Source organism: Columba livia, chromosome 7, assembly GCF_036013475.1.
Source record: "Columba livia isolate bColLiv1 breed racing homer chromosome 7, bColLiv1.pat.W.v2, whole genome shotgun sequence".
Taxonomy (NCBI): domain Eukaryota; kingdom Metazoa; phylum Chordata; class Aves; order Columbiformes; family Columbidae; genus Columba; species Columba livia.
This window is the reverse complement of record NC_088608.1, coordinates 8697920-8725620: the sequence shown is the minus strand read 5'-3', so window position 1 is coordinate 8725620 and position 27701 is coordinate 8697920. Positions and strand designations below refer to the sequence as shown.

Here is a 27701-nt window from a genome sequence, read left to right as displayed (position 1 = left end):
CTATCACATTGGGAGAACATGGATTATAAACAGTGTCATTGCCATTTAAAATAAATTACTTTCACATCATATAGTAATTCATAACCTGCAAACTGGCTCCAAAATGTTTTCACAGCAGATTGGAGTATTACAGACATATTCAAACCTGCTACATTAGCAGGTTTGCTAGTTATTCCTATCTTTCTTCAAATTATCACTTGTCTGTCAAGCTTTCCCTGAAGAAAACTTAGTCTCAGAACGGTCCCCATTAACTGAGTAGAAATAATGGTTTTAAAGTCTTTATTTCACACTTGTACATTGTGTGTGAAAAGCTTGATCCATCACCACTGAACCAAGTCAATGAAGACAATGGAATCAGGAGCCAGCTTGTAATCACATTATTTCTTAAGAGCGTAGAAGCTGAAAAGTCAAGCACTGCAACAATCCCAGATTTCAAGGACATCATCACAGTGTGGAACTGGATGAGGTATGGAAAAGAATAATCTATGCTCAAGTGAAAGATATTTATTATCGTATTTTAGTCTGAAAGCGAGTCCACTATCCACAGCAGATTATGCAGGCACTAATTTTTAAAAAAAGAAATATCACATGAATAACAATCTTTGATGCCAAAAAAGAAATCCTGACTAGACGACCACTAAAGAAATACAGACAACTGACAACTAGCTCACTGAAATGCAGAACTGATTCTCTGTATCATCTTCAAGCTCATTTCCAGTACATACTCATTTCCTCCAGTTGAGAGCAATGAAACAAGTCACAAACTTCAGTAGATTAGTACACTGATTATGTGGTAAAATATATAACATATTGTGCATGAACCTTACCCAGTCCTGTAATCTACACTCAGACTACACTCTAAGGTGCTACATAAGCAAGAGCTGAGCAATATGGAATACTGTTTCATGTTATACTGCACACACCATACCTGCAGATACTATGCATAAGAATGTTTACTAAACAGGCTATAAGTGTCCATTAATTAGTTCAGAAGATAAATGCAAAAAGCTTTCCTGCATTGTTGCAGTGGAATTGATGATCGGAACTGGAAATAGTGGTGAAAGAAATAAAAGCTTTACCTCCTTGAAATCTTTACCAAATGCAAGCTGTATTCACAAATAAACAGCTGAAACACTGCAGCCATCCTTTTATACAGACATCTTTCTTCTGTTAGTCTCCATTTAGTTGTGCACATAAGTGCATTCAAAGTCCTCAACTTCACAGTGAATAGCTCATCTGATAAAGCTTCCCACATGACATTTGAAATTCTGCTAGTTATGTTAAGTACCAAACAAACCCACAATGTCACTGCAAAACAAAACCAAAACAAGATCTGAGCATAACAACTCCCCAAGTGAATGCAATAATGCTGCTGGTTTAACTGTAACAGGGATGAGGAAACCCCATCTGCAAACTGTCGTTCTGTTGTATCTGCTGTACGATTCAGAGTAAACACATGCTGTCACAGTCACACTGCTGTTCGTATTCAGACTAAATGAAGGTTGCATCATCGACCCACTTCCCTCATACGTGTCATGGCATAGACAGACATAAATGTGCCGACTTGAAATAATCACTAGAAACACGTGTAAAATTTATTTTCCAGTACTGAAAATGTGTTTATCATAAATACTTGAGGTTTCAGTGAGAAGTACACTGCCAAGTCACATTTCCCAGTGAGTCTGTTTTTTTTCCTCAAAAGGTCTGCCTCGCTTGCATAATTGTGCTTTAGAAATTATTCTGAAGTCTTAGCTCAAAAAAGGAAAAAGAAAAAAAAAAAGTTACATTTAAATTGTGGGTTAATCAGTAGCAATTCCAGTTCAGCATTTTAAGTAATTTTAAGTAATGAAACTTGAAAGTCACTCCAATATTTTCTAGAGTGGCTGAAGGCAGCGGCTGGCCTGGATGGAGGGAGACAGCATTTCTCTTTGAAGTTCAGCCACTGTGTTCACTCAGAATTTAGAGGCAGAGGGAATGCTTTGAAGGGAGAAATCAACAGTTCTTTTTATTATGGTGTGCTCCTGATTTTTTAATTATTGCTTTTTATAAAACCTAGGAACAACGTGTTTCACTAAGCATGCACCAAAAACAGAGCTACCAATTAAACAAAATGAAAGTTAGTGAAAGAAAAGCATATACTATCACAGAATAGTTTGGCTTGGAAGGGATCTTCAAAGCTCATCTAGTCCCACCCCCTCCCATGAGCAGGGACATCTTCACCAGCTCAGGTTGCTCAGAGCCCCATCCAGCCTGGCCTGGGATGTCTCCAGGGATGGGGCATCAACCACCTCTCCGGGCACCCTGGGCCAGGCTCTCATCACCCTCATTGCAAGTAATTTCTTCCTCATGTCTAGCCTGAATCTGCCCTCGGTTATTTTACAACCATCACCCCTTGTCTGACCGTGACATACCCTTCTAAAAAGTCTGCCCCCATCTTTCTTATAGGTCCCTTTTAAATATGGAAAGTACTATCATACTAATGCTAAGTAATGCTACCTCTATGAAAACTTCATTGTTGTTCTTATTCTCTGTCCTATAAAAGAGGATTTGAGGTGTTATTTACAGAAGCTTCAGGCTCCCAAATTAAAATGATACTAATAAAGTAGACTGCACGACTAATGGATCAGAGAAATTACACATTTAATTCAAGCCTTTACTGCCAACATATTGTATAGTTTTCCTAGCAGAATTTCTTAGAATGAGGGGGGAGAGGAGAGAAGACAAAGGGCAACAGCCTTCAAACCACAGCAGACCCAGAGATGTGACCTGCAGGCTGGGGATGTTGCAGGTCCCTGGGCAACACCGCTGGTGGGAGCAATGGGAAGGTTCCTCCACACCAAATTCATCTCTGCAAAACCCAGAAGCTGCAGGCGATCTGCTCCTGGCTGTTCTTGCTTCCTGGATCTTGCAAGTGTGATATGATCACCTAGATTATCTCAGAACCACAACCATGTGACCAGCAAAAAAAACTACAGCAGTTAGGGGAAAAAAAAGAAGTCCAAATATCTGAAAGGACTGAAAATGGAAATACTATAGAGAAAACTACTATTATTAGCGTATAAATCTAAAAATTCAATTCAGGTAAAAACACAAAGGTGTCTTCCATGCCTTGCCTAACATCATCAAATCCTTGAATCGTCCTTGCTTTGGTGCTGAGGGAACCTTCTTGTTATTCTTGTTAAAGCCTGAATCAGAACCCTTAAAAATCAGCCACCATAAATGCTTTTCTACTGTCCTAAGCAGCAACCAGGCAACAACCACTTCCCTTGCAAATGAAAACATGTCAAGTAAAGGCCAACAACAGACACGGGCTGTACTTGAGTGGTACCACAAAAGCCAGGTAGCAATCTCTGCTGAAATCCCATCCAGCATGATCTCCTTGAATCAGAGAGGGTCAGATACTCAGGGTGGTTTGTGGGGTTTTTTCTCCACAAATTCTAGGCATGCATTAGACCAGCCATCATATTCAAAGCTTTAAAAGTGAAATGATCACCTTGCTGAAATGTATGGCATTTTCCTGGGGTCGGATCAAGATTTCAGTGTGTGTAGGGCAAAGGCTATCTAAGCTTAGCTAAAGCAAAGCTCTCACCTCTTCCATTTTCTGTTTGACTTGCAGACAATACTGACATTAATGGAGATTATAGGGCTGAGAGTTTGCTAATTCTCACCATATATAATTCTGCAAGGTTTCCATTCCCATTCAAAATATCTGCATCTCTTTTTTAGAGCACAATGTAAAACATGATTTTCCAAATTCAGTTTGCTTAGTAGTTCAGTTAAGGGAGGATGTAGGAGAACAGAGATAATTTATGTCTTTTTTGGGCAATAAAATTTTGTTTGCTTCTCATATATACCATATAAATGCATTAATTTTTTTTTTATTATTTTATTTTAACCAAGACATCATCTAAGTCTCCTCCATAGCAACCTTACTTATCCCAAGGTATCCCCCTCTTAAAATTACCCCTTAAAGCAATCCTTATAATATGCCTAAACTTCAAGATACCTGAGTATGAATTCTTGCCCATACAACCAAATCCCTCACACATAAAACATACATAATTTTGGTCAAAACTGGCAGGTCTGCTCCTGCTCTGGGTTTGTGCCCACCTCATTCATCTCCACGCAGTGAGATTATAAAATAAATTGGAGTTGCAGAAGTCAAACACAGACAATTTTCTACTTCTTTTTTTCTCTCTCCCTGCCTTTCTATCTACCTCTTTAGTCTTCCTGCAGTCCAAGAGCAATATCTGCCTTTGCACTTAACCCTCATTTCCCTCAGCAGCTATTCCCTGCTATGAGCATCATCCCTTTTGGCTTCAGGCTGCGCTCCCAGGGCTTGCAGGAACGCTGACAAAGTTGGAAGATCCAGGCAACAGCTGCTCCCTGCACAGCTCTGGCAGTGTGGAGCCAGGATTGCAATCTTCAGAAGAGAGAGGCAGGTGTCCAAGTAAGACCTAAGACAGACATATGAACTCCGCTTTTTGCAGTCAATCCACTTCTTGGCAGGATCTTTCCCCTGTGTGACAAACCTTTCACCTTTCAAAGAATTCAGACTCAAGTTGTGAAATGATGGGCACAGCCATGGAGACAGAAGCGTCAAAAATGGTGCTGCAACCAAGTGCTGACATAGTTACTATTGTTTTAAAGGAAGCGAAACTACTGAAGTGTTTTGAGGATGGTCATCAAATTAAGAAGGATTCTGGATATGATCCATTAAGGGCAGAATCCATATAAGAAATTTATGCTGCAGCTTCCTACTAAAAATACTATCACACTCACACATCTCAAAATGGCTGTGGTGCAGAAGAAACAAAGAATTGTATGCAAATGCATGAATTTGAAAAAGCCAAATAATTAGCTGTGTTGTCATTGCTGTCTGTCCACCAGAAGTTCTCATAGTCAAAGTATGTCTTTCCATGTGCTGCCACATCTTAAACATGTTGTTCACAGATGAATATTTAAGAGAGCACTCATAAAAATGTTGTAACATTTTATTTGAAAATCAAAGTCCTTTGTATGGACAGCATATGTTATTTACGTCCTTGCAAACCGTTGCCCTGGATAGCAGGGGAAAATAAAGCCACACCACCAATACTCACAGGTTCTGAGAAAAATACGAGGCGAAGTGCAAAGCATTAGTTTTTGTCCTTTGCCGCTGCAGCAGCTCTCTGAGGAGAGATGATGTCAGTAGCAGTACTTGTGGATCTTATCGGGGTTTCTCCACTCCCAGAGGGGAATGCAGGCAGCACATCAACCTGAACACCCATCCTACTGTGTAAACAGCTGAGCCAGGTAATAGGAGCTTCTCCAAAGAAACTACACATTCATACTTCAACCACAAATTCACAAAACTGCTTTTTTTGTAGCCATGTATGATGGTAGGCTAGAACATCCTTTTCATTGGGGCGATAAGAAAAAGTGAATTAATCCTACAGGGCTCTTATAGGGATTCTTAGGCACATGGGGAAAAAACTCCGGCAGGCAAGTGCAATGCAGTGCGAGGAAGCGACACCTTGGACGTGGCAAAACAGCGCGGGTAGAGGAAGGTGTTTTGGCTGCTGTGTGTTTGCAGACAAGTGTACGGACACCTGGCGATGCAGAGACCACCCCTGACAGCAGTGACACCGCTGCCTGTTTAGAATTTGAATCGTATATGTCAGGAGACTATCAGCTATTTTAGAACAGTGGTGTGTGGGTTGCGGAAACCAGTCACAACTGAAAAAAACATTTCAAGGATTTTTTTTTTTTGGTTGTTTACTTAACATTTGACAAACAAATTGATTGCCATAGCAACATGTGTATTCTGTTGAACAAATATCTGTGTAAGTACCACAGACGTAAGGGTGTAATTAGCCTATGCTGGTTTACGTTCCTTCAAAAACAAATCAATACCTTTTACTGCATACTCTTTTTCTTCTAATTTTGGTGTATAACAAACACATTTTAGCACTGCTTTATTATGAACTCCTTCCTGTGCAATATGTGTTTCTCTGGAACTGGTGGGGTAGAGAAGCAGAGGGTTCCAGACAACTATTTGCTGTGCTCATATGAATTGACAGCATCCATACATGGTACGTGCAGGTGATGGAGCAGGGCCACCCCTAACCAGCCAGGCTCAGTTTAGAAGCCAAAGGAAACACAACAGCCACCAAATGCCTGCTTTGAATATTCCTTCAGTCCACATTTCCATTCAGTGCCTACCAGTACAACACAAGGCATAACAATTTCTCACTTCAGTCGCACACTCAGAGAACTGACTGTGCTCAGGGCTCCCCTCTTCCTGCATTAGCCCCCAATGACACCCTGAATACCCCCTTGTGCCTTTTACCAGAACAACAAAACCAAAAAAGCTCAACTGGCTGCCTTTACAGATATATGACCTGTCTGAAGCCACCTTAAAAATTGAATGTTTTGGAGTCTGAATGTCTTAGCAAAAAATCAATGTTTTCATTTTTTTTCAATTAAGGAAAAACGAAATCTGAAAACCGCAGGTCTCAAAACTGCAAAACTGTCACATCTCTAATGGCCTCTTCCTTCCACTTTCGTGCAGCTCAATTCTTCCAATTTTCAGTACCTCTAATGCTCTTCTGCTTGTCAGCATCACAAATCATTCAGTGGTAAGCACAAGAGGACTACTACCTCTAAATATATGATTGAGATGAATAAAAAAAGACATAGAAAGAAAGCACCACCTCCTCACTCTTGAAAATGGAAAAGCATTTTGTGACACTTGAAAATTCTTATTACTTTGCAAGTAATGGTAAAATGGGAAAAGCAGTAAAAAATACTTTAAGAAAAATAACCAAAAAACCTTGGTCATCTGAAATCTCCTACCTATTCTCTAGAGCAAAGAAAGTTCAAATGCACTTTGGGACTAAACTCTGAATCGTCCTGAGGTTTAGCTTCTAATTAACGTAATTTTCTTGCATAGCCATGTGGAAGTGCACTCTGAGAATGAACACCAGACCATGAAGAACAGTCGTGTTCAAAAGCGAAGCGCTCTCTGCATGAAAGTCTGATAATGCTCTGAATTTAGAGAGAGGATGGAAACAGAGATGCTTTCTTGGCACATTTATAAATTGGAAAATGAGAGTGACAGGTACTGAAAGCTCTGCAGGCAGCAGAGATAGCATGATTTCAGTTGTAATTAAAGCAAACAAAAGTCTTTCTGGCATGGTTGGTAAGACTGAAAAAAAAAAAGTGGTAGATCAGAAATACAGTTTCTTGATTGGGTAAGAACTTGAGAATTTCACTATTTTTTTTTCCTCAAAAGTCTGTCCAGATTTTTGAAGACAAGTGATGCAGTCATTTGCATGGATTTTCTTTATTAAAATGTTATGTAAATAATTACAAAAATATATATCTTTACCACATCTGCTGTCCAGAATTTGAATATTTCTAAAGATTCTCTAATTTACTTTTGGGAAAACTATTAACAATTTACTGAAATGTTTATCTGTCCTCACAACTGATTTCTGAGCTAGTATGACAATTTTTTTTTTTTTCAAATGTCACTACAATAGTAAGTTATATCAATCACTAGAGGTATTTTTCACCCAGCTGCTTCTTAGTTAAAGAACAATAAAATCAAAAAATGTTGGTGCTTCACTTCAGTTATCTGTCTGTCTTTGGTTATATAAGTATGATCAGTTGATTCTAATTCTTCAAGTCAGACCCAACCGATTTATGGAGTACAATTCTCAAAATAGCTTTCTTTGACTAAAAGGTAAGACAGTAAGAACCTAACAAAAATATTATTTAACTCAAAACTGAAAGAGGGCAACTGTAATAGGATGCAAGGGTACCATCATATGTGAAGGAGCCTGTGAGAAGTGAGAAATATTATGCTAACATGGGTTTATTACAACATACATTCCATACATTCCTATTCAGGAGTAATTAAAAGCTTTAAGTTTCAGGTATATTTGGGAATCCTATGCTTTCTTTCATAACCACAATTTGCAATCAACAACTAATTTAAGGACTAGTATGCTACAATTTCTAAAACAACAGGAAGATGTTTTCAATCCACATGTTCAGCTTGACTACCCCAATCTGCAGACCACAAATCAAATTTCAGAGGATACTTCCACTGTTTGATATTCCAGATAAGAATAAGATTTAAAGCTTTAGGTTCTTTGCTGTTTTAATTTAGAGAAAAGGAAAACCAACATTCATTATATTAAATCCAACTTACATTTTATTTACAGGTTCCTTTTAAAAATGCTTTTCTTCTGATTAAATATTTAAACTGTTAGGACAAGATTTTAAGTGAAAAATTGTAACCTGAGAGAACTTAAAACTCTTTCATCTTGTCTTTTAATTTGTCTCTGTGGCATTTATTTTTACATTTTGCATTATTTTCTGACTGAACAAGCATTAGCAGTGTGTGCCTGAATGACTGTGCTCTCTGACAGCTTTATACACTCAGAATAATCACGATTAAGATCTCTGTAGATCTAATTATTGTGTTTGATACGTAGGGTATGCAACACAGTGCCTAATGTTGCAAAAAGTAAAATGCTGAATCATTTAATTGTTCTTTGTGTTTTCATGCCATATTTGCTTGTTTCTGCACTCTTGCTCCTGCTCTTTTGATCCAGATAATGAAACACTTAGTGGAACTGGATGTCTGGATCCAGTGATGGAAGCTGCAATGTTCCCACTCTTCAGGTTTCTTTCACTCCTTTCTTCCTTCTGTAAAAATGGCTGGATTCCCCAAGGGGATATTATTATGTGCAAGGACATGATAATTATTCCTCAGTCAGGAATAAAACAAGAGCCTGCATAAAACATTTTCTTCAAGTATGCATCAATCTAATAACTTACATAAGGAAGGGAAAAAACACTCCTAATGCGACCAATAAATATCAGGGTCCATATATGTTCATTAGAGGGAAAGATGAATCAAGTTGTCAGCTACAGGAAGGGTCTCGGTGGCTTCTCCTGCTTTGTAGTAAAACAATGGCAATAAGCCCCAAAAATACGCTTAAAGGTTTCTCATTTATTCACTCCATGATTCATTCATGTTCAAAAGCAGGTAAAGTCTTCCACTCGCAAACTGTATTCAAAACACAGTTTTCAGCTCTGAAAGGATTTTATTTCAGCTCTGAGCACCATGAGAAAAACCTGATATAAATCAGGTCAACGGTAAACTGGTGCTACCAACACAAACTTCTTCACTTGCAACTACATAATATTTCTCTTTCGGCATAACAGAGTTCTCAGGAAGCCTGTGTGCAAAATCATAAAGATCTTCAGCTGCAAACTTCAGTATACCATATAATCTCCAATCAAATGCAAATTCCTGATTATGTAACGTATTAACTGACTTAACTTTTTTAGAGAATGATAAATAAGAGACATGTAATTTTAAACGCATAGAAGCCATTTAGGGAGCATGTTCCACAGATACAGAACAGAGATCCTAAATCTTTATAGTCTGTTCTTAAATTTTTCCAACCTTTATATATGTTTGCTGATCCTCCACACTTTGAGAGACAGAGAACATTCTAAAGTAACAAGATCTTTCTTATTCATCTGTACTATGGAACTGAGAAGTGTTTTTTCCTCTCTATGTAAGCAGCTATAATAAACATGAAATGAGTAATAATTGAGGGGTGAGGTAAAACAAAAAGGCCCTAATGGTTTGACAGTGAGTCAACTGTTCCAGCTATGGTCTAGATCTTTAGAACTTAATTGCATAGTAGCTGTTTTAACCTATCTAATAGTGACTTCACTAGAACCAAATACTCCTGAGCGGCTCTGGAAAAACTCACTGCCAATTAGTTCAGTATGATAGTTTTTACTGCATCTACCCAATCAGTGAGAGCTGGGAAGTGTAATGAGTAGAAGGCCAGGCTGAAGACAAGCAAAAGAGAAATGAAGAGCATATTTCAGGACTTCCCTGAAAGATTCTGCCTTCCTGACACTTCTCTAAACAATATATATCATTTTTATGTGCTATGCCCATGAGAAAGGAAGAGTCACAAATAAAAAGAGACCTTCAATACTAAGAAAACTACTATCATAAGCTTGCCATTCATAATGATGTAGTCAACACTGTTGATTACTTATACATATTACTTCACTTTAAGGTTTTATTACGTCTTCCAACAATTTCCATGAAGACTGTAATATAATTCCCTCTTGTGCCGAGTTATTTTTATTTATGGATTTTGCAAGTAAAATCAATACAAAGTATTGTCCTCTAGAATATTATATTTGCTACTCCAAAGCAAGTGCACAAAAGGCAAAACAGACACTGTGCACCAGTGCATTAAGCAACCCTTATGTTGTTAAAATTACTGTGCCACTACAAGCTTTAATTGCCATATATGGAACTAGATACGTCACATTTAAGCAATAAGCAGGAAATGAAAAGAGGCAAAAAAAAAAAAAAAAAAAATGAAAACTCTGATAAATGCAAAGACCTACAGCACTGTGCAATAACACTGAATGGAGCCTGCAATAATAACTAATTATATATGAGAGAGGAGCAGGGGAACTGGGCAGGAGCACAATGCCGTTTGTAGAGACATCCTTTGGGAGACCCCACCTGTGCAAGATGCACATTGACCTGAGCAGTTCACCCCTGACTCTTCGCAGCCTGAAACACTCTGGCCGTGACATTGAACCTCCGTGCTGCTCCCAGTGCTCAGCCAAGGGTCCCTGCCCAGCACGCCCTTGCACAGCGGGTCATGGCCCACCGTGCAGAAACACAGCTCATCATATGCCTCAACAGAATAACTGACTGCTGGAGAAACAGAAATTTTACAGGTCACCCTCAACTCGACCAAAGAGAGCTAAAATTCTAGTAGTAATGCAAAGGGGTCACAACATTCATCGCCTGTCAAGTAGGTTTTGACTGGTCACATCCACACTAAATGTAAAGACCATGCACCATCATGTATTCACAATTGCCCTTTCCCAGCAACTGATTTTTACACTTTATTCCAAAGCAGACACTGAGTACAAACTAGGATGAGAAAGTAAGGTATCAGAGAAACAGAACAGTCCTCAGAAAGAAAAAGCAGTATGCTAAAACCATTACATAAATATGTTATGTATATTCGTAAAACGCTTTGAAATTTGTGATTGGAAGACAGTATAGTAAATAAAATCTTTATAAGTGATTAAATATTTAGAATGAGAAGACATCCTTCCAAATTCTACTCATATCTGTAGATGAATGTCAAGATCTAGATGGCAGTTTTTAATGTATTCTTATGAATACAACATTTCACTGTATACACTAAAATTTGTTACTGAGTCTGCTTTGACTTCAAACTTATTTAATCTGCTTAGGTGTCTTTATGGATTTTGAATCTAGTGACTGGATTCAACTCACCCTTATATAGTCTCTTTCATCCACTGCCAAAACCTGAGATGGAGGAAAAAATCCTTAGTACAGACTTCACACTATTTGTTACTTTTATCTCATTTAAGCAACTGAATCCTTTCCCTTGACAAACACAGTCAAGTTGAAAACAACTGGAGGAATTTTTCATCTGAAATTCTCTCAAAGTAAGAGGTTCTCATCCATGTCACTGACAACAGTGGGACAGGGTAGGAATTCACTGGACCAGAGCTGCAGAAAATTTATTCTACTATTAGAGAAGTTTGTTCAGTGGCACTTTTTTTAACTCACTCTGATGGTGAATGGTTGTGGGCAATAAATATTTTACAGTATATGTTTTAAGAAGAAAAAGGAAATAGATTACAGATGGACAGTGCAGAGGTTGGCAGCTAGAGTGTTTTGCACAGGACTGGAAAGAAATGAATGCAAGTCAGTCAAAAGCAGGAAATCATCAGGTAGAAATATATCAGAATTTGAAGATCAAAGGGATCAAAAAATCACTGAGCCCAACTTTATAGTATAGAATTGTTCCGCTTTCATTACAGTTTGTTTTTCTTCGAATTCTTACTCACATTGGTTCTGAAAGTATTTACCAATCAGCTTCTGCTATTTATTTATTTTTTTTTAATCACCAGAACAGCTGGTTGTAAACTGCACCATAACTACTAAGATTTAAAAAAGACCTCTCTTCCCTATCAAATGTATCCACTGCTACCACATGCAACACTCTCCCAGAATCTCACGCACAGACTGATCAAACTTCCCCTCAAACTGAGCGTTGTTGCCTCTGCTCTACTACTGCAAGATTGGCCCAAGACCCTGCTGCTCTGGAGACGTTAGGACTTTTTACATATTCTCCTACTTTGTAGTTTACATTAATTTATTTGTTTGCACCCTTTAGCAAGCAAAGCATCCTTTTATGAAAGAAACCAAGCATTTTTAGCTCTTCTTATGAGATAATACTTCAATCTCCCTTGATCTCTTCAGGGTCTGACTTTACACATCCCAAGCAAAGGTAAGCAAAATTGCTCAGAGAATTAAAAAAACAACAACAACAACAAAACGTAAAATATCCAATGGAGACTGTGAGGTGAAAGCCACATTAACACAACTATCCCTTTTGTTCAGGATCTTCACTACTAATTCTGCACTCCACTGCGCAAGCCCACACCGACTTGCAGATAACTGTGACATATTGATTTGGTGCAGATATGTGCAAAAGGTTATAATTCATATTTTTCTACCTTTCTTAAGGTATTTCCATGTAATTTTCTAGTAAGTAAGGATAAAGATTGCTCCGTGCTTGTTATTAGAGCAATCCCCCTCTAACACGGTGCTGTCATTTAATATGCTGCTCAAAAACAACGCAAGGGAGTTGGTATTCAAGACAATTGTCTTGTTCTTCCATATGAAGAAGGCTACCTGGCAAAACATTTTATTCCAAAAATATGAATGATTAAGTTGATACCATTTTCTAGCATGTGATGACACTTCCAAAATAAAAGCTTCTCAGTCAACTCTGTTTTCCTTTGGATTATTGGAATTTATACCTTGTAGGGATAACACAGAGAAAAATTATCCTGTAAATAAATGACAAATGTCAGAAACACAAATGTCTGAGAATCTATTCACATACTGTGCATTCAATATATTTTCCTCAGCTAAAAACAACAAAATCATTATTTCCAAACTATTTTATAACATGAAGAATTACTGTGCCATTTCCAAGAGGTTTTCTTTATTTCAAGCCTCATTTGTGTGGTAATGGCTAACACCAAATAGGTAAACGTAATGAATTCTGTTCACTGTGGCACAAATTGACTTTCTGTGATTCATATGTGCTCTTCATGATCCTCTGCAATTAAAGACATGACAGCTAAAGATCTAGTTTCACTAAAATCACCCATAGACAACACTTTCGGAGATGTTAGAGTAGCTCCTTTAAAATAACCCTCTGAACAAAGGATTTTTCCACAGTTTGACTGAGTAACTAAATAAAGTGCTATATATATATCCAGCCATACTTTCATGAAAGATTTTCAGTTTACACCAATAAAAAAGCAAGTACAACAGAGATGAAACTCAACATGCCATTTTTGTAGTAAACTACATCTCCAAGTTACTCAATAGCTCTTTAATCAATGTCCTGATTAATTACCACTCATTATTCTTGATGCATTGTAAGAGAACACATGACTATATATCACTCACAATTATCATTACATTTTATGTTAATTTAATACACTACCATACATACCATCTCAAGGTTAAAAAGAAAAAAAAGAGTCTTGAACATTTCTGAAAGAGATATAGCTCAGGAATTGACTTTCATTTCCATTATTTAAGATAAGTAAAAGTACAGATTTATAGATATGTTAGCCACTACTGGTAATAGTTATTCATTTGGATTATTTTATCAGATATAAAAGACTGGAAATAAAGACCAAATTTAGCTGCTAGCATATCTCATGGACTCTGCATATTATTTAAAATAACTTCTATACATGGGAACGCTTTGTAGTCTCAGACTTTTTGATAAACCATCGCAATGGCAAGCACTATACAGGAATTTGAATGAAATGGGCTACCCTTCCAGTTCAAGCCATCTAGCAAAATGGTCTGCCAAGTTCATCAGAAGGTGTGACCAACCCTGGTCATGTAACTAGCAAAATGAGCAAAGAAGTTCTGGGCTCAGGTTATATTCTCATGTTTAGTCACTTCCTAAGCTGCTGCAGTCTCACAGCGTAGACAAATCATAAAAATCTGCAGAGAGACTGTGTGCTCTGAATTCCCATTTTTTAGTTACATCACATTGCCTAAGATAGCTATGACTGATTTTTCTATTAAACTGTCAAATATAAGACAATTAATAAGGAAAGTAGATGCTACTAATACTACTAATAGATACTACTAATAGATACTACTAATTGTGAGAAGAGGTAAAATAATAGATAATACTGGTTAAGTGAGAAGAGATCAAGAAATATATTTGAAAAGAGAACTTTTTTTCAGGAAAAAAAGAACAGGAACATAAAAAAAAAAAGGAAAACGACAGGGGTAAAAGAGTGTATAATGATATCTGGGAGGGGATGGTATTAAGAAACAGAAAGTTTCACGAACACTAAACAAGCCAGAGGAAAGAGAGGCAAGAAAAGTGAGAGAAATGGAAAAGGAAAAAAAGAATGAGGGTTGAGATTTCTCAGACAGCTTGGTATTAAAGGTTCTGAATATGGACACTTACACAGCAAGAATCTGGGAATGCTTCCTAGCAGAACATAACAGCAAATCAGCAGGATCAATGCAAATACCCGGAGGCTTAAAACTATTAAGATACATAGTAAAAAGAAGAGTTAAGAAGGATGTATCATTGGATATTAGTAAATAGGGAAGAGAAAGGGAGAGCACAGCAATCTGTTCCTTGCCACAACCCCAGCTGATTCCATGATTCTCCCCATTAATTTCCTTGTCACATTCACAAGAAGTTCTAAATTCCTATTTCACTGTAAGGTTGCAAAAACTCCTGGAACACTAATATATGCAAAAACACCCAAATTGACAGCCTTTCCCTGAATATTCAAAACAGTTAATGTTGTTCTTCTATTTTTGGAATACTATACAAGTAGAACATAAATTGCAATGAGTTACAATAACTTTAATAGTAAGCTCATATTTAGATTTTTTTTTCCTAGTAGTGTTCAGTGTATGATGATTTTAATTTCATCTGAGATACTGAAAAAAGAAATTATGGCACTGCCAAAGCAGATGACTGCTGTAATGAATACCACAGCTGAGAGTCTCAGTGAAACTCCACTGATAAGATATACTATTAATGTAAGTTTCCTTTCTCAGCTTGATAGTCTGTCCTTTTGGGGAGGACTGGGCTTTATGTCTCTCAAGGTGCTGCAAAGCAAACTTCAAATGTAATCGTTGCATTTTTAAGTGTATATATATTAGCTTGTTTTTAAGCTTCCTATTTGGAAGTCTTACAAACCATCCACTCCAAAGACTCCTACTCTTTTAACCAACTGAATAATTAGGCCTAATAATAAATAATGAAATATTCCAGAAATATTTTTTGTGAAAGCATCCAACTGTTTTTTTTTTTAATATTAAAAAAATTAATATGGATATATCGCTAATAGAGAACAACTCTCCTGTATAACCTAAAATATGTAAAAAAGTCTAAAAATATATAATATATTCAAATTTAAAAACATCTTTGTAGGACTCTTGAGAGGTATGACTCATTAACTCTTTCATGTCATTTGGGGATCTCTGAAAGAAAGCAACCATACAGAGTATTTCTATTATCAGAATAACATCTCTTTTTCACATCACTGAGACTCCAGAACCTCATGCACAGCACTATATGATCACACGAGGGCTGAGACTGAGGCACATGGAAAAAAGAACCATCACCTCAAAAATAAGACTCATCTAAATTCTCTGACTTTCATGCAAAAGCCTTATTTGACTTTAAAAATATGACATCAGGTTACAGAAATAGCCATATGGTCCCCACTAAAATAAGTACCACCTCAGTTTGCTAATTGAAATCTGCCTACAGCATATATACATGATTTCAAATAAGTTCTTCAACCATTATGGTAACCTGAGCATTCCTGGTTCGATGCCAGGTTAATAGCACAAGATTTTTGAATAAAAGACTCTTCAGCTTTGACCAACATTCACAGACATCATTACATGACAAATATAAACTACACAACAAAGCGTAAAGGCCTATACAGTAAATTAAACTATTTACGCAACTCACCAGCTGAAAGAAGCTTCCAAAAAAAGTCTGCGTTACTATCAACCCTTAATCTCAAGGACATTTTGATGAGTTAAAAGCACATTTATCACCATGTTCTTTAAGATTTCCATTATACAGCTGTACCAAAACTTCCATTACTATTAGTGCTGCTGACTGAATAAGACAATTGAACTAAAATAAAATAGCGCTAGCATCATGTGCTAGAAAGAGACATGAAGTTACTTCTGCCAGCTCCATCCTCTATACCTTACTGTGGACTGAAAATCAAAGGTTTAAGGGAAACTGCAAAAGCCAGATGCATCTCTAGAACACATGAGAACTACACAGTATCAGTAAGGACCAGAGCTAGGAGGTCCATTGCAGCTGCAAATTATTTCAATGTATAAACAAATAAACAAGGTGTATAACAGCTTATGTAAATAATTCATACAGCATGAAAACAAGAAGAGTTTTTCCACATGCAAACCCTTCCTCAGCTGATCTAATAATAGGTATGGCCTCTTCCTACTAACCCTCCTCCAAGCTAAGCTTAGAAAAATGTGAATTTTTGCAGGAACGGACTACATGAAGTCATAAATCCTGCATCAGAACTTGAAAGGGAGTTGAAGGTGTTGAGCAGGATTTGTTAGGTGACAATTTCATAAACAGCTGCCCCCAGGGGACAGCACAGGAATTACCATAGGAAATGCTGAGATTCTGATCTGATTAGCAGAGAATCAGTGATTTTCTTTACTCTGTGAGTCCAGCCAGCACAGCCGGTGCAGAGCAGTGAGGGATGCAAAAACTCTGTTCATCTTCTAATTACTCCTTGATCACAAATCCCAAAAAGAAAACAGCTGATGAGAGCAGGAGTGGTGCCAATCCAGTGCCAACTCCCCATGAGGGAGGAGGAGAAGCAGAAAAATAAACTTGCTCTCCCTCCCCTATGCAGCCTCTTAGTCTTAAACATGTTAAACACAGCATGTTCACATACATGTCAGCACAAATAACAAAGGAAGGGTCTTATAAGAAACCACGGACAGATTAAGTTGACAGTGATAAGAACTTGAACCAATTCTTGTCTCAGCATCCACAAGAAGCAGCTGAGGAAACTTTTCACTGGAGGAAAATCTAGTTTTAAAATATCTTTAAGGTAATGACACTGAAGACAGCAATTAGAACTACTACAAGCTGACAGTGCATGAGGGTCAAGTGAATTGCACCCAAAACGCTACAGAAATAATAATAATAATAATAATGATAGTGAGCTGTCAAAAGTCTCTGTGACAGCTGTCCCTAAAGAGGGGGAACACCATGGGAAGCAAGATGAGTGATGTCCACAAAGGTGCAAACAACCTACACACCTAAAGGCTGACTTAGAGCACAGAGTAGCCTCTGAAAACATTGATAAATCTGTCCTCTACAAGATCCTGCTGAAAATCCTAGCAGCACACGGCATCATTCATCGTCCACCTGGCTGCTGCTGTCACACTATGGAGATGGCTTTATCACATCTGTGTGATAGGTAGACAAGAGCTGATCCAAAAGTCCATTTTAAAGCCAATGGAAAAAGTTGCACTGACTGTAATGGCACTTTCATCAAGCTCAGAAGCGATAAGTATTTTAGGAACCTGCTAGATAAAGGTTGCTGCTACTTAAATGTAAAGGTAATGATATTGTCTGCACAGTGAAAGTGAAAGACACTGGAAGAAAATTAAATTCTGATGTGTTTGCACTCGTTCTCTGAAATGTGACATGCAGCTTTGGAGCTCCTGCAGCACAAAACATCATCCGGCTTCATGATCATTTTTGTATGGGCATTTGGGAAGAGAAAATATTCTCTATGAGACAGCTTTGAAACACGTTTGCTCATGTTCTGGACCATTTGCCATTGCTATAGGTTGTCCTTACCAAAGATACTGACACATGAACTTGTATTTGGAGTAATTAATTTTTTCCTCCAAAGGTGCACCCCCCACTCACGCAATCTGAGTGAATGCACAATACAAAGTCTCTCCTTCAAGACTAAAAACATTTACCGGGTAAGAACACTACGGCTACGCTTTCATTTTTTGCATTGCATTCTTCTGACCAGGTAATTGCAAGTTGGAATTAAAAAGCACTTTCAAGTCCTACACGCCACTGTGATTTTTTTCTCGCCACTATTTTTTTTCCAGTTTGTCTATTTTAAGCAAAATTTAATCACTATTCAATGTGTGCTGCTGATAGAGACAGAATTAAGCAGAATAACTGCAAGACCAGATTATTTTTCCCCCTCTCACATTATAAAATAATTGCTTTCCAGATTTGGCCAGCCTACTGACTGTTTAATAATAAGAAGTACTGTGAATCTTCAGTCAGAGCTTAGGTTTTTCCTTCATCTGATTTTCCTCATTTTGCATAGCACAAACATTTCAGAACTTCTTCCAACAAAATCTGATTGCTGTAGTGAGAATTGTACCCATTCATGCATATGAAAAGGCAGAGAACGAGATTTCTCATTCACACAGAGGTATAGAAACATTTGGTGATTAAGAATCCAAGTGAACATAAAAGAAAAAGATGAATAAAACTACTGAGAATGGTTTCAGGAATATTTATGTATTTTGTGGCACTTTCTGGAACTGGACAGCTAGATAGACATTTGTTTTATTTCTTGAGACTGCTGAAAATTTTTTTTAGTTTATTTTCTTTAATCTCAGGAATCTTCATCCCAAGGTTGAATGCTGCTGCCGTGATAATACTGACCCATGGACTAACCCAGGTTGAAAGGATCTTAGAAAGTGCTTAGTCCAACGTCCTGCACAGAGCAAGATTAACAGTGATTCCAGCCCCGGTGGCCCAGGGTTGGGTCCATCTGCATCCTCAAAGTGCAAAGCCTCTGTGGGACAAGTGGGATTATGCTTGAGTGCATTTAACAAATGAAATATGATATGAATATAATGTTGGAGGCTTTGATTCCAATATAGTGTCGCTGACAGATTTCTGTCAAAAGACATATGAGAACACTTACAAAAACAGAGAAGTATTAACTCTTTTGTTTTCTAAATGCTTCCACTTTGTCCATATTGTTGTTTACATTCTAGGTTCATTTCAAATAAATATTTCAGTCTATATTTGTTTAAATACATGCACATATTTATACATGTATATGTAAATACATCCTTATATACATTTAAAATGTGAAAAACAGCAGGGCGCCTCTATGCAGAGATTTGGTTTAGCTTTTTTAAAGCTATTTTTAAAAACCCTAGGATGTCTGTTATTAATGTGACTTCAACCACATGCTAGCACATCAATCAATATTCTTCAGCATTCTATTTCATATATCAAATGTATGTGAAAATATTTTCATAGCAAGTGTTGTTGCGTTAGAAAAAAACCCCAAGAAACCCAGTAAGTCATCTCTAGTTTGTAAATCTAATCATAACACTGAAACCAAAGAAAGATGTTAATTCCTTTTGATCTAAAATTTATGACCACTAACAACATTTACTAGTTTGTCTGCAAGACTAAAATTCTGAATGTGTGATCAATGACTATTTTAAGATTAAGTGACCATTTGGGATTACATTCATCAATACTAATGGTATCTTATTTAAAAGTTTAATGAGAAAGCTATAATGCATATCACATTTCTCAGTAAGATACATTATTATTGAATTTCAGATAGAGGGTATTATGAAAAATGAAATAAAAGCAAAAAAATCCATTGTTTAAAATGGATTTTGTAAGTGTATTGAACATGTGAACTGGACTGTAGGCATTTGTTAAGAGGGCTATTCTTTAAGTAATTCAATCTCGTTTATGTTCCGTACATATAGAAAGAGTACGTCTAAGTTAGATCTGAAATGAGTCACTATTGAACATGCTGATATTTGCAGCATAAAAAACATATATGGCATTTTCAGCAAAATGTTTCAACATAATGGGTCAGTCGGATGCATGAAGTGATTTTGTGCCTTAGAAGTCATTTATTCACTGTATTTAAAGATGTGAGCCAGCTCTTGTACTTGAGAAATCAATAAGTGTAGCAGTTGAACTAACAGTGATTCATGCTCAGGGTAAAACCTGTCAAAACTGGGAGATGTGTAAAATATTCTTTTAGTCCATATTCTTTTGGTAGCAAGGAAGAGAATTATTATTTCTTGGGAGCACAGAACAAAGAACTTTTAAAAGCAGATGGGCGTATCAGTTGACTCGAGTTGCTTACGGTGAACTCTGGCAGATCTCAATACAAATTAAAGTTCTGTTCAGCTTTTCCAGTCTCCAGCCACTAATACAGTCTCCAATTAGGACTCCTAGCAGTCCTTGCCCTGTTATTTATTCAGGCAGTCCTTGGTGTTTTTTTACTAAAATAAAATAAAAAAATACAACACAAAAAACAACCATACCAACCACAATACTATAAAACTGATTTTTCCATTCAGCATTGCTGAGCAAGACTTATTCTCACAGATATTTGATAAAAATGTCACTAGTACCTCATCTTCTAAAAGATACATTACAACATAATCATAAAACTAGCTTTCAGTTGTACACTACTCCTGGTAACATCATTAGTAGACACAACAGATTATAGTAAGGGATAAATGGAATTTAAAAATCCCACCTTTTAAACACAGTGCTTTTTTGTCTATAAGCTATGATGGACAAACCCTGAATTTAAAATGGACATTTCTGGGATATTTTTGCACATTATCAAAACAGAGAGAGAAGCAGGGAGCATGTGATCAGGCTGGCAGCTTCACAGCAGAAGCTACAGCTTATACTGTATAAAATAATTTGTTCACAGATTAAGGGAACTGCTGACTTCAATAGTTTAATGTTGCCTATTTCCTTAGCACACAGGGATTCCAGTCCCTGTGGATTATTCTGTGGTGTAGGAATACAACCACCTGAAAATCACAGTTTGTTAAGACTGAGTTTCTAAACTGCTGGATCTTGGAAACTCAGCTGGAAGCTACCTAAGTATTCCCAAGATAATATTGTCATTCTTATTAAGTATTAATACTGTTATTGAAAACAAACACTTTTTAAAAATCTCAATAAACATACTGTTTGAAAAGCTAAATGCCTGAGAATCCATTTTTACTGAACAACAGCAAAGCACAATGTTCTTTTTTTCAATACTGTCTTGAGTAAGAAGTTGAAAAAGGCAAATTCTGATTTTTCAACTCTGGCAATCCTGAACAGGAAAAAAAGAGCCATCATCTGCCTCAATAAGAATTATTTTATTTATTTTGTTTTTCTTATAAAACTTGAGGCTGAACAGCAATCCTGTAAGTATAACAGGGAGACCCAGTAAGTTATTTGAAAAGCAACAACCCCTTGTCTTGTATGATTTCCTAAGAAATAATAGAGGACAATCAATTTTTTGAAACTGCTACACAATGCTGAACTTGTATGTATGAATCAATATGTCAGCTTATGAAATCACACACTTTCTAGAAGAAATTAAACCCTTCTGAAAAATACGTAAGTGGCTCAATATGGACATGTATGTGACATGTTCACTTTTGTATTAGATTTTAAAAAAAGTGGAAGCATCCAAATTGTACCCTGGCTTCCATACCTTTTTAGATCAGAATTTCTTTTAAAGGAAGAATTGTGACAGTTCAGCCCCTTGTTCTGCAGGTGCTTGTATCAATGCTCCAGCTGAGAGCAACCCCATCATCCCATCACAAATACACCAAGAATGTAAATATAATAATGCATATATAAAGACAAATAATGCAAAAGATATGCAGACAGTCCAGGTATAACTCTGCTATTCCTAATCAGTAATAAGCTACTGACCTGTCTGATGAACTGAATTCAAGCATTAATACTTACAGGACTGCAACTGAGCATGAACAAAATGAGCCATTGATCAGATGAAGGCCATTTATCAAACAAATACTAAACAAACATAAATGCTGATGATTCCCAGCATAAAACACACTTTCTTTTTCCCTCATGTTCTATTTACGAGGACTGGTGGTTATTACATTTTGCCACATAATTTAGATGAAACCCTGGACAGAAGTGGGACACTATGTACTCGCATAAATACTCACTCCTATGGGGTAATTCATGAAAACAGTGTCACCGAATTCATTGTGCAAGATTTTACTACAAAGTACAACATCTACTTACGCAACAACCTTGTCCTTTTATACCTTTAAAATGCCTTGCAGATCTATGGAGCTATATAAAATAAAGACAAATATATGTAATAGATTAGTAGTATGCCCAAATCACTTACAGCCTAGCTATTATGTTAACAAATTTTAATATAGCCACCTATAGCTTCAACTCAAAGTAAAACAGCCGCCTTTAAAAGGGGAAAATTTGAGCAGACCACTTCCATAAATACCTGGCCTTTTAAACATCCAATCTTGTCATATCTAAGAGAGAAATAAAATATATCACAAAAATATTTGCAAGAAATAACTTCAAATTTTGGGTGTGGATCTCACTTAAAATTCCATTCTTATTTTTTTCTCACTGCCCTAAAGCTGATAAAAACTGGTCTTTTGAGTTCTCGACAAGTGATAAAGATGAATGAGAAAGACACGTCTGCATTAGACTTTTATTTATGATCTCCTGAGTTCAGGAGTTTGCACGTGCATTATTTGCTTCTGGACTCATCTCAAAATGAATTACTGAAAGATGGAAGACCACTCTGAGGACCTAAGGAAATTCACTGCAAAACCAGCTTTATCTAAAGAAGAATGCATTTCTGGAATAAAAAGTTGATGGTGTGAATTTTAGAGTAGACAGTTGCTTCACAAACAGTGCTACATAAAATGTTTTCCAGATTGCTGGTGGTTTAAGTCTTCTGTTATTCTTGTGCATGTAATAACCTTTTCTAAAAAATATTGTTTCCATGTGCTATAAGACAGATTTAATTTCATCTTTTTTGTGTACGTTTCCAACCATTAGCTGGTGCTCCAGATAATGCTCTTCAAAGTCAGATTTTCATAAGCACTATATAAACTATCTTGTAGAAAACACCTGCACAGATTAACACCAAACAGTGGCTTGATTGAAAATAAGACATAATGCAAGGTGATTTCTTTATCCTCTAATTTTTGCAGAAAAAATTCAATAATTCATTTCACTGACCAAGAAGATTATTGACAATTCAACATTTATTTTCCACCTAATTGGCAGAAAGATAATCTCCAAATGCAGAATAGATAATCATAATTTAAGACTTCATTGAATCTTTCCACTCAGGGATTCTTCTAATCTGAAGACAAACTCCTGAAGGTCTTTTCAGTGCACTCGAGTAAACCAGAACCAGAGACAATCTCTAAAACCTTGATGAGCATGTCACTTGTTGCTGTGTGCTCTTAATTCACTGTAGACTGTGGTCAGCACTCCCTATCATTATCCTCTGAAAAACAGATATTATAGCAGCAAAGTGATGATGGACATCAGCACCCGCCAGATAAGCAACTTCTTTCTCTTGGGGTGTCTTTGATTCAGGCACTGTGTTGGACTCTCATCTTTACTTCAATACATTAAGCTACAAATGTTCAAAAAACACTGTTGAAATAATATTCATTCCTTCTGAATGAGGGATGGTTAGAACTAAAACTGTTTTTCTCTCACTTTTCTGAAGAGGATTGGATATTTCTTCCTTCTGATCTTACCATAAGAATTATTAAAATCTATTTTCACAGTGCTTTAAACTAAATACATTGTTTTATTAGAATTCTCTAGCTAAAAAAAGATTACAGTTGAAGTCTTAATTCACAAAAACATTTCCTTTCTTTAAGGAGTGTATAAATGCTTATGCTCCTAAACTACAGATGAACTTTAATCTGTTTTTAAGCACATTTCTGTACCAAGGGATAGAAAAAACTCACACATAATACGTCTTGCACTGAAAGAAGAAAAGGATGCATTAATAATAGTAAAGAGAATAATGTAGGAAAATTTCCTGAAAGTTGGTATTCAAAAAGGATTTGAAAGCAAGGAGAATGAAAGGGCAATTTGTAGGAAAAATAAACCAAACCAAAACCCAACCAAATCACAAGGAAGGGATTATTATATCAAGTGAGGAAAAAAGGAGATTTGCAAGGAAAAAGAGGAACTGATCTCATTTAATTCTTCTGTTGCTCATCTATGGCATATTATATTCTAACAAGAGCACAGGGAGAACACGCCTATGATGTCTGAGCAAAAAATCCACTAATATCCAGAATAAAGCTTATTTTCATTTCACGTGGTCTCCAGGGACCACTTGCGACGTATAACATTCTGCTGAGGGACACAGAAGTTTCTCAATGGTAAAAGAATTTCTTAGGACCTCAGTGCTCACTGCATGGAAAATTGCAAATTTACTGCCCCATTCTTCACCATTACTGCAAGAACAGTGTGTCTGATTTCCATTTCCTAATCAAAACTATAAATCAGGTTTTGGCCGTTGTGAATAACACCACCAGCAGAGTGAGAAAAACCTTAAATGTCATTTTAACACAGTCCTTATTAAAAGCAATAGTGAAATAACCTTTCCTCTGGAAATTTCAACTGGCCTAGATGCTCTGCCTCTCGGAGCATCACATTCTTTACTCATACCTTGGCAGCCTTCAAAGGAGAATCAAAATCAAAAAGATACAGCACTGCGAAAGCGTCCCCTCTCCGCACACAATACGCACAATGGTTTCCCTGCTGCTGTGTTCACACTGTCCCAGAAGAATCAGGATGGCAGGACATCCAGCAAGAACCTCTGTGTTCATCCCTCAAATTAGTTCCTACTTACTGATCTGCTGCCTTGCAAAATGAGACTTTTTCAGCCATACCGACCAAATTACAGTGAGTGACAGAAAGTCTGAACTACACACAGTCAATCCATGCAAGTTTTTTAGCAAAGTCAAAAAACTTGGAGAACGGATGAAAGCATTTCAGAAGTGTGGAGAACTATGGAGCACTGCAGCAAAGAACACACAGAAACTACCCTAAAATTGCCACAGCCTTCTGTTAAAAAGCCAGACAGCTATGGTGCTTATGCCAGTAATCCTGGTTTATATTCTGTGACCTGCCAGGATACAGACAGAGGGAACTTGATGTCCAGAAATCAATTTACAACACTTTGAATTCCTTAGCAAAGGAATTTTCTTGCATATGAAGTTTAGCGAGCTACACTAAAACAGCTGCTGTGCTGCTTGAAATGGTTTTGTTCCTTCCATTAAGCATGATTTAAATGATTCATTCAATTATTACTTTTGTATTCAAAGATGGCTTATTTTCATGCAGATTTATATCCTGTTATGCAAAAAGGACATTCTTAATTGTGCTGAAACAACTGCAAATTTAATTAAAGTTTGCCATTCCGTGCAAAAAATAAAGAAAATGCTGACAATAGTAAAATAAATATTCAACTATTTAATTTAACTCAACATTTATTTTTAATCCAAACATCAAAATAACCTTGTTTCTAATTACAATTTCATGACAAAGTGTCTTGAAGAAACATTTGTCTCTATTTTTCTCCAATCTGTTCAGCTGAAACACACTGGCTTATTTCTAAAACTGTTGATTAATAAATCTGTTCCAGCTGTATTACTGTATGTTACAAAGAACACAGATTAATGTATGTAAACAATCATTATAATTTTAAAAACCCAAAGCCTTGACAGTCCAAAAAAGCAGAAATCCCATCAAATACATTACAGGGCAATTATATGCCTAAATCTTAACAAACAAGGAAAATCAAGGGGCAAACATAGGTGTAAAGTCCAGGCAATTTACAGCACATGGTGAAAGCAACTAAATGATTAGAAGAGGTTATTTGCAGTTCCCTGTATTATTAAAGACTCAAGCATGTGTTATAACACATGACAATAAGCAAATCCTCAGTTTCGCAAAAAGTTATAGCCAAATGAGATATGAGCGTAGAATCTGGCCTGGTTCTACTGAAACTGATTTGAAAAACTCCCATTAAGTCATGCCATTTAATGTTAATTTTAATTTTATAGGCAATACATCTTATAATTTATAGTTAACAGGTGGAGGGAGGAGTAAGGTAGACAGGTGGATTTAATCTCATCCAGACCCAGTAAGTCTGACTCTGACTGAGAAAAAAAGAAGAAATCCCAAGAAGAATGAACACTAATTTCATTCTTCATGTTATGAGGAAGCATTAGTTATGCAGAAATAAAGAGGGTTTCCAAAGCATCCCACACCTTTTCCCCAACACAATTTAAGAAAACAGCAGTGCCTCACCAGCCTAACAAAAACCCCAAGAAGCAGAAAATTTGGAGGGAAAAAAAGGCTTTTTACTACGTACTCACTTTTTTTTTTTATTTGTAACTTCTGAAAGAATTGGCTTACACTCCTTTTGGTGATTTTCCCTTCCATCCCAAGGAACAGATTTTTCCCAGAAGGTAAAAGACTTCAATGGCATTATCATTATTTACATCAACGGAGGACCTGGCTGCAACATCCAGTAACTGACCAACTTCAGCATCGCCACCGCTATTTCCAGAGGACGCAACAATCACAGGACGTTTCTGGTCTGAAAGCCACGAGCCCAGCTGGAGCACTCGAGAGTAACCATCACAAACCTCATCCAAAGACATCCAAGAGCACACCACAAACTGCTTGCCAAACCCTGTTCATTTCTCATTTTAATTTACTTCTTGTCAACATACTTGAGCAAAGGAAACAGCTAAATGCAAAATGTGTTTCAAACCTCACCCCTCTATGTAACTACCAGCAACTGGACTGTAAAAAGAAAGTTTCTTTTTGCAACGAAACAAAGAACAAAATACGGAAAGAGGGTTCTTCTGCAGAGGAATATATTCAGCACGCACTGAGAACAATTTGCATCTCAATAGACCATCTTTACTGTGGGGAAGGGAGACATCCCCGATGTTACTATATCTAGATGTAGCAAAGTGTGATGGATATTTTCATGCTTTCCTCTGTTTCTATAACGGCTATATATGCAACTACTAAGAAAATCTAAAAGAAACTAACCCAAAATGAAAATTTCAATATATCAAATGAGGAAATGGAGTCAGTATACGGGATTATTGAAGTCTTTCACACAAAAAGAAACAATCAAGAAGGGAAAGGGCAAGGAACAAACATTTTTCAGACAGGAATCAAACTGGAACTTTCTTCAACAAAACCAGTGAACTGAACAACAGCGGCTCTTTCCTGGCTTATTGATATATGTATTTCATAACAAGAGCTTGATCCAGAATCCACTAGAACCAGTAGAAGAAAACCCTGCTTGGATCTAGTCACAAGTAAACAAATCATTTTACATCAATACCTTTAGAATACTTCAGATCATCTTTCAGCACGTTTTCCAGTGTGCAAATATAATCATTAAAGCTGCAGGTATACAGAACAATACAGCAATGTTACCAGGAGGCTAGAATGGTTTGCATAGTGTCCTGGAAATGAATATTTTATTGTTCCAAGAATTTCACAACACACAGCTTTTGTATTATCAGTTACCAACACAAAACAATAAGTAAACTTCTATACTCTAGTAAAATGTGATAAAAAACAGTATTTTGCATTTCTGAACATTCACTTCTGATATTAAGGTCACAGCTATAAACAGGTATTTGTAAAGTT

General features: G+C 36.7%; 1 protein-coding gene across 2 annotated transcripts in view; it reads right to left on the bottom strand.

Moving 5' to 3' along the window:
• DPP10 (dipeptidyl peptidase like 10) overlaps nt 1-27701 on the bottom strand; it is a 495948-nt gene that overhangs the window by 105925 nt on the left and 362322 nt on the right. The gene's annotated exons all lie outside the window — the stretch shown is intronic.